Source organism: Microplitis demolitor, chromosome 4 (assembly GCF_026212275.2).
Source record: "Microplitis demolitor isolate Queensland-Clemson2020A chromosome 4, iyMicDemo2.1a, whole genome shotgun sequence".
Lineage (NCBI taxonomy): Eukaryota > Metazoa > Arthropoda > Insecta > Hymenoptera > Braconidae > Microplitis > Microplitis demolitor.
This window is the reverse complement of record NC_068548.1, coordinates 11,155,419-11,167,154: the sequence shown is the minus strand read 5'-3', so window position 1 is coordinate 11,167,154 and position 11,736 is coordinate 11,155,419. Positions and strand designations below refer to the sequence as shown.

Genomic DNA, 11,736 nt, shown 5'->3' with positions numbered 1-11,736 from the left:
CATCCGCGAGAGCTAGATGAGCTGACTTGAAAGACTCCTGAAGTTCAGTTGTCCAGTTGACTGGATGAGAGCATTTTACTTTGGGTCCTTCCAAAATTTTATGAAGCGGTGCTAGAATTTCTGCAGCGTTCTTGATGAACTTATTGTAGAAATTCACTGTGTCGAGGAATCGACGAAGAGATTTTACGGTAGTAGGAGGCTCGAAATTAACAATAGCCTCGACTATTTGCGGTAACGTCTCAATTCCATCTTTGGTGATGACATGGCCGAGAAATTTTACTTCCGGTAGACCAAATTGACAATTCGGTACGTTAATTACCAGTTCGTATTCACGGAGACGCTCGAATAATATTTTTAGATGCTCCATGTGTTGCTTTTCGTTGTCGGATGTGATTAAGATATCGTCAACATATGGAAAGACGAAATCAAGGTCACGATTGACCGCGTCAATCATTCGTTGAAACGTTTGAACCTCGTTTTTAAGCCCAAACGTCATAAATCAGAACTCGAATTATCCGAACGGTCTAATGATCGCTATTTTCGGCACGTCTTCCGGTGCAACGGATATTTGAAAAAATGCTTTTACAAAATCGACGACTGAAAATATATATTTACCATGTAAAAATGCTGCAAAGTCGTCAAGATAACACAGCGAGTATTTATCGATTAAGGTTCGATCGTTGAGTGGTCGATAATCACCGCACGACCTCCATTCTCCAGACTTCTTTCGTGCCAAATGAAGTGGTAATGCCCAGGCACTGTTAGAAGGTCTACAAATACCTTCTTTAATCATCTTACGGAATTCTGCTTGTGCGATTTTAAGCTTGTCTGTGGCCAGGCGTCTTGCTTTGCACGAAACTGGCGGTCCAGGTGACGTTCGAATATGATGCACTGTTGAATGTTTTTTAGCTTGACGCTGAGTAGCATCAGGTCGTCTAATATCGGCAAATTCTCTCAATAATTCCATGTACGCAGAATTACCATCGACTGCATTAATATTTGTTTCTGCCGATGCTGTGTAAGAATTACCGGATGTCAATAAACCAGTGATGCCATCACGAAGGCATTGTCGCTTTAGGTCGACTAGTAAGTCAGAATGATTTAGAAAGTCTGCGCCTATAATCGGTTTAGTGACGTCAGCAATTATAAAATTCCATGAGAAGTCACGGCGAAGTCCAAGATTTAATGTAATCGATTTTAAACCATAGGTTTCAATTATCGAGCCGTTGCGGCATACAATTGGTAACCTATGGGTGTACTGATTGATTTCAGTCAGCCACGTGGAACAACAGACAAGCGGAGCCGGAATCGACAAGATATTCCGTTTCTGTAGTTCGGTCTCTGATGAACAGGCGGCGCGAAATCAATTTAGAAACATTAGCCGCCTCTACTGATTCTCTTTTTAGTTTCCCTACCATTTTCAGCCGGGAGCGCATGATCGAGCATTTTTACCATGCTTGAAGTGGTACCAACAGAAGTCAAACTCCTTTGGTACACGTGACCGTGATCGACTTCTGGATCTGCCGCGTTTAACTTTCAAGTTTCTCACTTAATTCGTGTGTTGTGCAATTTCTCTGCGCAGTGCGGCAATGTCGCCGTGCTCGGCGGTTCATGATGATGAATTTGCCGTGGCGGCGGCAACTTGAGGTTTGAGCGATATACGCTTAATCATACGATCAGCAGACTCGGCAAGTTTATCAAGCGTTGAGACGCTGATGGCTTCAAGACATACTTGAATCACATTTGGCATGTGCGAAAACCAACGTGCGTTAATTATAGCGTCATCAATGCCAGGGACTAGTGTATGCAGATGACGTAGATGTTGCGAAGGAATCCGGTCGCCAAGTCTCTCTCTGTCGAGAAGCTGAGTAATTCGTGCTTCTTCGGATCTCGTGAAGCATTTTATCAGAGCCGTCTTGAGATCGTTGTCGCATGGGGCTCGAGAATTAACCGCTCTTCTTCTGCGGCGACTCGAGTGTCGAGCAATGGAATCACCAGGTCAAATTTGGCACGCTCGGTTGTTACCTGGTGAGTTGAGAATTGCGCTTCGACCTGCGCAAACCACAGTTTTGGATTCTCTGTGCTGAACTGGGGTGCTTTGATATTCACGGCCATATTTAATTTTGCTGACGTAAACGATGATCCCGATAATTGAGATTTGATTGTGTCTTCGTCAGATGTCTCGGATTTTATTTTCTTGTCACTGTCGGTTTAAGAGCCTGATATCACCCGTCAACAATGTCTGTAATTCGGTACTGCGGTACCGAAAGATTATCGATGACGCACGGCTCAGGAATGTGTAGCCAGTGTATCGGCTTAATCCTCGACGGTATTTCCGGTAACGGAAAGAAAATTATACGCGACACTGCATGAAAAATCAATTATAATTTTTTACAACAGCTCGCGAAAACTTTTACCACTATTCGATTCGCACTAAAGGTCCCTCGAATCAACACTGATGGGGCATAATGTCTATAAGATGCCCAGCAATGCACCAGCGGTGATAAAAGACTAAAAAACTGCACAATGATGACAAAAATCACTGCACTAACTGATCAATTATGAATTCACACGAATATAACTGTGAATACAAAATCACGGTCTCGTCGGTTAATCGGCAACGCGACGAAATATTCGCGGCCAAACGACAAAAGAACTCGCGAGATTTTATAAACTGTGTAACGCACGTGTTCGACGATTCCCTTAAAAATAGACCACGTCGGGGTCACCAATTTAGCGGTTTAGGGTAATAATTAAATATAATGAATAAATTATTTGAACCAACTAATAATTTTAAATAAATGTTTTATTTAACCAACGTATTTAACACAGTAAACTACGTTGGTTAAATAAAACATTTATTTAAGATTATTAGTTGGTTTGAATAATTTATTTATTATATTTAATTATTACCCTTAACCCCTAAATGTATATATATATATATATATATATATATATATATATATATATATATATATATATATATATATATATATATATATATATATATTTATATTGGGATGCTTCTTTTCCGGCGAACTTATTTTTATCGTTGCTCATCAAGCAAAACATTGTTTTTTATACTAAAACGAAAATTCCTGCCAAATATGAGCTCTTAATTCCAATGCTAAGTACTTTCATTTGATTTCAAAGATTTTCCGTTAAAAATACACGTAAATTAAATTACTTTTCTTTAACATTCTTATACTCAGGTGCGTTTTATAATAGCAACCCGGTTTAGGTCGCAAATTGTAGGGCATTTGTTGTTCTTCAATAGTGCCCATAGTTACTTAGCTGTAATTCCAGCTGTTTCACTTGTGTCCATTGCGAAAATAATTTTTCCTACAGAATTGATCTTTATTGGCATGCAGAACGTCAACCAATGAAAGGACACTAAAAATGTTAATAGGAATTTTATAGGAAATTTTTCTTTCCTTTGTTATGTCCAAATAAATTTTTTTTCCCTCTAATAGTTATTTAAAAATAATCATTATAGAGCTCTTCTTTTTAAAAGCGCGCGAAAACGCAGCGTCAGTTTTTTCGACCTTTTTATGCGACAAAGAATAGTGAGAGGATAACTGCAATAAGGCGAACGAACAATTAATAAACTGTCGTCACCTTCCACCAATAACAATAATTAAAAATTTTCCATCAATCGCTAAATCAAAGTTTCTCAAAAGCCTGAGCACCCATAGCTCATGGCTTGTCGGTTCTTCTAACTTACGGTCCGCGAATATTCGAACGTCGAACTTTCGTGCACTCTTATTGCAGGATTCCGCCCCAGGCGTTGAAAAGTCAATAAGAGGATCTTTAATATTTTCTATTTAAACCTTATTGCAGGAATCCGCTTCGGCGTTGAATAATCAATGAGGCATTTAAAAATTGACATCCTTTTGCGGACAATTATTGCAGGAATCCGCTTAGGCGTTGAAAAAGCAATAATCCATCTCTATCTATTAAAAATCCTCAAAGATTAATAGAACCTTCCGGTCCGATTGAAATAGCGACGCGAATCACGTGTATTTGCGATTCCATCTCGGTCTGGGTTATTTTACGCATAAAATTACTTTTCGGGTGTGTAAAAAGGACGCATTAAATATAAAATAAAAATCTTATAAAATATCCGTAAATAATCAATATTCTTAAAATATCAATTGTTAAAAATTTGTGTAAGGGATTCAGTGTACAAGTGAATTGTAGCTAAATCAGAAATAAAAGCAGAAAAACCATAAGTTAAGCCTTCCGAGTTTCATTCGAGAGTAGCACATAAGTTTACATCCTACAACCCCAGCTGCGCCCATCCAACCAATTCCTACAGGAGGAAGCTTAGTGAGCTGCAACGTTCTGGAGGGATCTAACCTGCCGTGACTAGAAAGAAAGAAACATCGAAAGGTAGGTGAAAGATTTACATTCTATTTTTTTATAAGATAACGGGTTCAACACAAGATAACCAGTCTCTTCGGAGACGTTTGGGTTCTTACTTCGAAGTAGAAGATCCACCATAAATAATAAATTTTAGGAAGATACCTCTTCCTCGTATTCTTTAATGTTGTCCGCAACCTCCAAATCGTTCGTCTAAATTTTTCTATCGCTACCAAAGGGAGAAATCCCGAATAATCAATTTAAATTTAAGCGGCGGACATAACACCTTCACAAAAAGTCCTATGAGTCAAGCCGCTAAAGTACACAGTTTCCGAGTTACAGTAATATTAATGATTTGAAAAATATAATATCAACCGCAATTTTTTTTTGTTGATATTATATTCTTCAAATTATTAAAATTACCATAACTCGAAAACTATGGACTTTAGCGGCTTGACTCATATAAATTTTTTTCGAAAGAAATAAAATTTCCTATGAAATTCCCCTTAACATTTTTAGTGTACTTTCATTGGTTCGCGTTCTGCAAGCCAATAAAGATCGATTCCATAGGAAAAATTATTTTCGCAATGGACACAAGTGAAACAGCTGGAATTACAGCTAAGTAACTAAGGGCACTTTTGAAGAACAACAAATGCCCTACAATTTGCGACCTAAACCGTGTTGCTTTTATAAAACGCACCTGAGTATAAGAATGTTAAAAAAAAGTAATTTAATTTACGTGTATTTTAAACGGGAAATCTTTGAAATCAAATGAAAGTAATTAGCATTGGAATTAAGAGCTCATATTTGGCAGGAATTTTCGCTTCAGTATAAAAAACAATATTTTGCTTGATGAGCAACGATAAAAATAAGTTCGCCGGAAAAGAAGCACCCTTATATATATATATTGAGACAATGTGAATTGTCTTCGTCGTCCTCAGCCTTGCGGTTTTTATTTTTCCCCGTCTTTTTGCCGTCTGAAACTACAGAAGTCATAGTGCCGTGGTCACATGACTAATTTTCACGTTGACGCATGACCATAAGGGTGACGTGGAGACAGAGTTCAGAGGCGAGTCCCAGGCCCTCAATTATCGGTCAATCACTCCGACCCTGGATCAATTGGCGTACAGACATTCATATATTAATTATTCAGTATTAATTCCGGCAATTTACTTGCAAAAACCTAATTGTAATTCGGGCAATTAACTTGCGATATTCTGTACATTATTGGCAATTATCTTGCAATTATATTTTATTGTTTAGTTATTAATTATTATAAGTAAAGTTAGTTTAAGTAACTATCACTGTACGTACTGGCGAGATACTCGTAATATAAAGTTATACTGTGCTGCACATCTCTCTACATTACATCCAGCGCTTGCATTTTCTTATTTCAACTTATAATTAATATTACTTATGCACTACAATAATAACACGCTTATATTAGAAATAATAACACCACAATCAATAGCAGTAAAAGGAAGGCAAGAGAGCTATAGTTTATTGATATACAGATGTATGCTGTTATGCTGTCATTATATGACTGACTGACTTAGTCGCGAATCTATAAAAAACAAGAGAAGAAGGTATTTGTATTCTAGCTATTCAAATATTTTAAAACATCAGTTTCACATTCGTTACAATATATATATATATATATATATATATATATATATATATATATATATATATATACACAATATAACGCGCCGTTCTCCAACGATAGCGTCTACAATTCTACACCGATCTTAATGAAACTTAGTACATTTATTCTATGGACGATTACCTTGGATGAGTTCGAAGATGAGCCAAATCAGCTAATAAGTTTAGTAGATATGGTTAGTTAAAATTTTGTAAAATTTTCAAAAAAAAAAAATTGTTTACCGATTCAACCGTATGCAACTTTTAAACGGAAAAGAATAGCTTATTTTTGTTTGTTCTATCTGAAAGATAGCTTGATAGCCTGCAAATTTCACTATGCAGCTCATTAATTTGACCACTTTTTCTGATAAAAAAATGTTTTTAAAAAAGTACAAAATATTATAAAAGAAAATTTTATGAAGATTGTCACTTTGATTATTACCACAGTCTTAAACCAATCTCTTTGAAACTTGGTATACGTAGTCAGTCAGTGACAACCTTGATCGAGTTTAAAAATGAGCTCAATCGGTAGATCAGTCTAGAAGTTATAGCATCCCAAAATTTTCAGATTGTCAAAAATTAATATTTTTATTTATTCTTTCTTCGATATTTTTTGAATGTTATTACTTATTGACTTTGTAAAAAATTCATCAAAAATCTCTTCAAATAAGTTTCAATATTCATTCTTCTATTTGTTTCTAGACCAATGAAATTTCTTATTTTACTGCTCATTGAATGAAATTTTGCTATTGCATTGGTTCCCCTACTTTCAATACATATCTCAGAATCCTAACTATGGCATTCATTAGTAAATTTATGAAACTGATTGAATTTCTATTATTGCTGAGTAACACTCATAAAATCTAAAAATTTCAATTTAAGTGTGGAAATTCAATTTTGTTTTATAGACCGTTTTTATGACTGATTTTAAATATGACACTTAGATCTATCATAATTGAAATTTTATCTCAAATTATTATATTCAATTTCGTATGAACTATTAATCCTATAGTAAAAAAGCAGAATACTTTTTCGTAGATAATCTGATTCTCTTTAATTTTCGTTATTTAATTTACCATTTCGATAATTTTTTTAATTTTCTAATTCCAATTCTTGAATTTTTTGCATTTAACATTAAATTTTTTGCCAATTTGTCTTTGCTCTATATTCTTGAAAATTTCTGAGGATATCAAAAAAAAATTTATTTTGTTATTAATGTTTATTTGAAAGGTTGAAATACGTAAATAATGAGAAATCTACTTCCATTTCGGCTGCCAAATGACCTTTTTTTCGGCTTATTATCATACAAGTATACGGAGGCGGATACCCTTCAATGTACTCTTACAAAAACTATTTTTAAATACTTGCACATTTCCAAATTTGATACAATCTGTACAAAATGTGCATTTTGATTTGACATACTTGTTAGATTTTTGTATGTTTAGGCTCTTAAACTAACTACCATAACTTAAGTTACATTACTATGTGCCATGATACATAGTAGACTACTACTCCTACTAGTATGAGCCAGCGTAAAAATTTGTTACTTTTTCGGTTTGTTAGCATACTAGTACATGGAGACGGATACCTTTCAATGTACTCTTACAGAAAATACTTTTTGATACTTGACATTTTCAAATTTGATACCGTCTGAACAGAATTTGGATTTTAATTTGAAATAATTGTTATATTTTTGTATGTTTGGACTCTTAAGTTTACCACCATCTTATAAGTTACATCACTATGTGTCAAAATACAGAGAAATTTTATCTTTAGTACACATAAGTACTGTCAAGTAAGGCTGCATTAGTACTTTCTTTTTTAGAGGATACTACTCGTCCTAGTAGTAGCCAGCTCAGAAATGTGTTGCTGTTTTCGGCTTAGTATCATACTAGTATATGGACGCGAATACCTTCCAATATTTTCAGAAACTTGTACGTTGTCAAATTTGATACAATTTGTACAACATTAAGATTTTAATATGATATACTTGATGTGTTTTAGCATTTTCAGGCTCTTAAGTTTACAACTATAATTTAAGTTACATTAGCATCTGGCATGATGCATACTAGACTACTACTCCTACTATTACGAACCGGCGTAAAAATTTGCTACTTTTTTCGGCTTATTTTCACACTATTGTATGAAGGCGGATATTTTTCAATGTACTCTTATAAATTTTATTTTTCAATACTTGTACATTGTCACATTTGATACAATCTGTACGGAATTCGCATTTTAATTTGACATTGTAATAGGTCCACTTATTTTTTCAATTGATTGAAGTCTTGGTAAAACAAGGGCCCACACATGTATAATTCTTAAGGTGTTCTACGTACCTGTCCAGCTATGCTCAGTGGAATCTCAGGACGAGGATAACCCCGTACTGGACCACGCAGTATTAAAATTAAGAGAGAGATCTTATCCTTACTTATAATTATAAAGAAAAATTATTTAGGAAATTAATTAATAGGTGAATTGATATAGATTTAATTAAACTGGCATTTTTTAAAGATGAAATCGCCTTGACAAGTCATAAACTGGACGTTAACAATAAATTTAGATGGCTGATGAAACTGACTCGACTTGACAATGTGAAATTTACGGACTCGACTAAGCTTTACAAAAATATTACTGACTCGACTATTTTAATTAATAAATTACCAAGTGACTCGACAGTTTATAATTAAATAAATTTTACAATTGACTTTCTAACCATAGCCAAACTCCACTCACTTCAAATTACGCAACGCCTTTCCAATATTTCAACCTCCTTCAAATCCAACGTCCTCCAGTCCAGTCCAATGACCTCCAACAATCCCAAACCTCTAAAATCCAACTCCGATTCCACTCCGCAACAGTCTCCAATTTAATTAATAATTTGATATAGATACTGATCGAAGTAAGCTTCCCCAAACGAGTGCTTATAAGCTCTTGGCTAATAACAGCGTTTGTAGTAGTACTTGATGTTGTAGTGAAAATGAAATAGCGATGTGAACAGAAAAACGTCCGTACACGGTGACTGCCACTAGCCAAGAGGCCGATTAGTTGTAACCTGGGAGCCTTATACCCCTCACCCACAGGCTGGCCAACGTCTAGAAAATATCAACTGCTCGAAACTCGACTGCAGTGACCTCAGTGATAAGTGGACGGTTACATTATCGGCCGTTGTTGTGGAAGGAGGTCGCTTCAGCTTTTGGCGCGAGTCGATATTTGAATTCAATCAAAATAAACAAAATTCTACCCCGTTACAACATACTTGTCATATTATTGTATCTTTAGGCTCTTAAGTTTACTGTTACGGCGTAACATGCAAAAATACAGAAGTGATATTTATATATAACAAAAATAATACGTCCGAGATATCCACATTAGGAATATTCACAGGGCTCAGCTCCACTGAAGTGCAATGGAAGAGCCTCACCCTGGAGGAACCTCCTTCATGATCACGGTATCTTCGACGCCAGGTAAGTATATATATAAATATATATATATATATATATACATATATATATATATATATATATTTATATAACAAAATAAAATATAGACATATAGAGAGATGAAAATTATAAATTATAAATTAAATATATCTAAGGTCAGATGAGCTGTAAAAATTCTTGATGTAAATAGGAACCCTATATCACCGGAAACGTAATACTCAAAAAGAGCTATCCGGCCTTATACTATATTGAAGTTCAATTTGATCTAGAACTTATTGAGATTGTTTGACGATTTAGGTTTCCACTATATTAAATTGGTGTAATACCGTACGATTGACGGTGTGGCTAAATAAGTTATAGATCAAATTGAACGGAATATAGTATAGTGCCGGATAGCTCAACTGGTAGAGCACTCGGCGCGATATCGATATGGTCTGGGTTCGATTTCCAGTTCGGGCTATCTATATTTTTTTCAATTTATCTATAAATTGTCTTATTGAGAAGATTTGCATGTTTTAGGTTTCCACTATATTGAATTGGCCAATTTATAGATAAATGGATTCTCCTACTTACTTACTCCCCACTGAAAAAATTATTCCAATGCGTAGTTGAAATTAAAGAAAAAATATCGAATGAATCCTGATCGAAACTCAAGTTCCGGAAGCCACCCCCGCATCAACCCCAACATGAATGATTGCTCCTACTCACTTGATCTCCAATTTAAAATCATTTCGATGCATTTATGCATTTAAAAGAAATATCTCATGAGTTCCAATCGTGACTCAAGTTCCGAAAGCCATCCCCGCATCAACCCCTGTATGAATTGATTTTCATACTTTACTGCCTAATAGAAAAATTATTTCGATGCGTTAGTGTATTTAAAAGAAATATCTGATGAGTCCGGATTGTGTCTTTAATTCCGGAATACACCCCCGCATCAACCCCTGTAAGCAGTACTTCTCCTACTCACTCACTCCCTAGTAGAAAAATTAATTAGATGCGTAAATGCATTAAAAAAAAATATCAAATGAATCCTGATCGTGTCTCAAGATCCAGAAACCACTTCCGCAACAACCCCTGTATGAATTAATTCTCCTACTGACACTTCCCACTAAAAAAATTACTTCAATGCGTTAATGCATTAAAAAAAAATATCTGATGAATCCTGATCGTGTCTTAAAGTCCGGAAGCCAACACCACATCATTCCCTAAATGAATTGATTGCCCTACTCACTGACTCCCCAATAATAAAAATTATTTCGATGCGTTCATGCGTTTATAAAAATTATCTGATAAAACTTAATTGCGTCTCAAGTTCTGAAAGTCACTACCGCATCGACCCCTACATGAGATGATTCTCGTACTCACATACTCTCCATCAAACAAATTATTCCATTGCCTTAATGTTTAAAGAAAAAATAACTGATAAATCCTGATCATGTATTAAGTTTCAGAAGCAACCCTCGCATCAACCCAAACATGAATTGATCCTCCCACTCACTTACTCCCCGATAAAAGTATTATTTCGATAGGTTAATGCATTAAAAACAAATATTTCATAAATCCTGATCGTGTCTCAAGTTTCGGAAGTCACCCCCGCATCAGCCCCTACATGAATTAATTCTCTGACGCGCTTACTCGCCACTAAAAAAGTTATTTCGCTGAGTTAATGCATTAAAAAAAAAAATTTAATGAATCCTGATCGTGTCTCTAGTTCTGGAAGCCACCCCAGCACCAACCCCTATATGAATCAATTCTCCTACTTACTTACTCCCCAATAAAAAAATTATTTTGATGCGTTATTGCATTTGAAAGAAATATCTGAAGAGTCCCGATCGTGTCTCAAGTTCCGCAATTCACCCCCGTATCAACCCCTGTATAGATTAATTCTCATACTCACCTACTCCCCAATGAAGAATAATTATTTCGATGCGTTAATGTTGTAACATGATGGAAAATTCGACATCTACCCGTGGTTTGAATTTATTTCAAATAAGAAATAGTTACCGGATAAGCAAATTTTAGTGACATCTAGAATCAAAAATTTCGACTTCGACCGACTAATTGATCCAACCCATGGATCGTGAGGAGAGATCCGGTATAGACGCCGTACTGAACGGTCACGTTTTACGATTCGACAAATTCGACCCGACCAAACGAACAATTTTGATTACGACTCTTGAACAACGTGAATGTTGTTCTTTAAGAACAATCCGAGTGATTAACGAACAATTCATTGCGATAAGTAAATTTTTTTTTACAAATAACTGCAGTCGTGAACAAGTGAATA

General features: G+C 35.3%; 1 non-coding gene across 1 annotated transcript; it reads right to left on the bottom strand.

Annotated features, from left to right (window-relative positions):
- Positions 1-9,313: 9,313 nt before the first annotated feature.
- On the bottom strand, positions 9,314-9,478 carry LOC128667689 (U1 spliceosomal RNA). The gene has a single exon (XR_008403639.1). It is a non-coding gene; the product is annotated as a U1 spliceosomal RNA (small nuclear RNA).
- Positions 9,479-11,736: the final 2,258 nt, after the last annotated feature.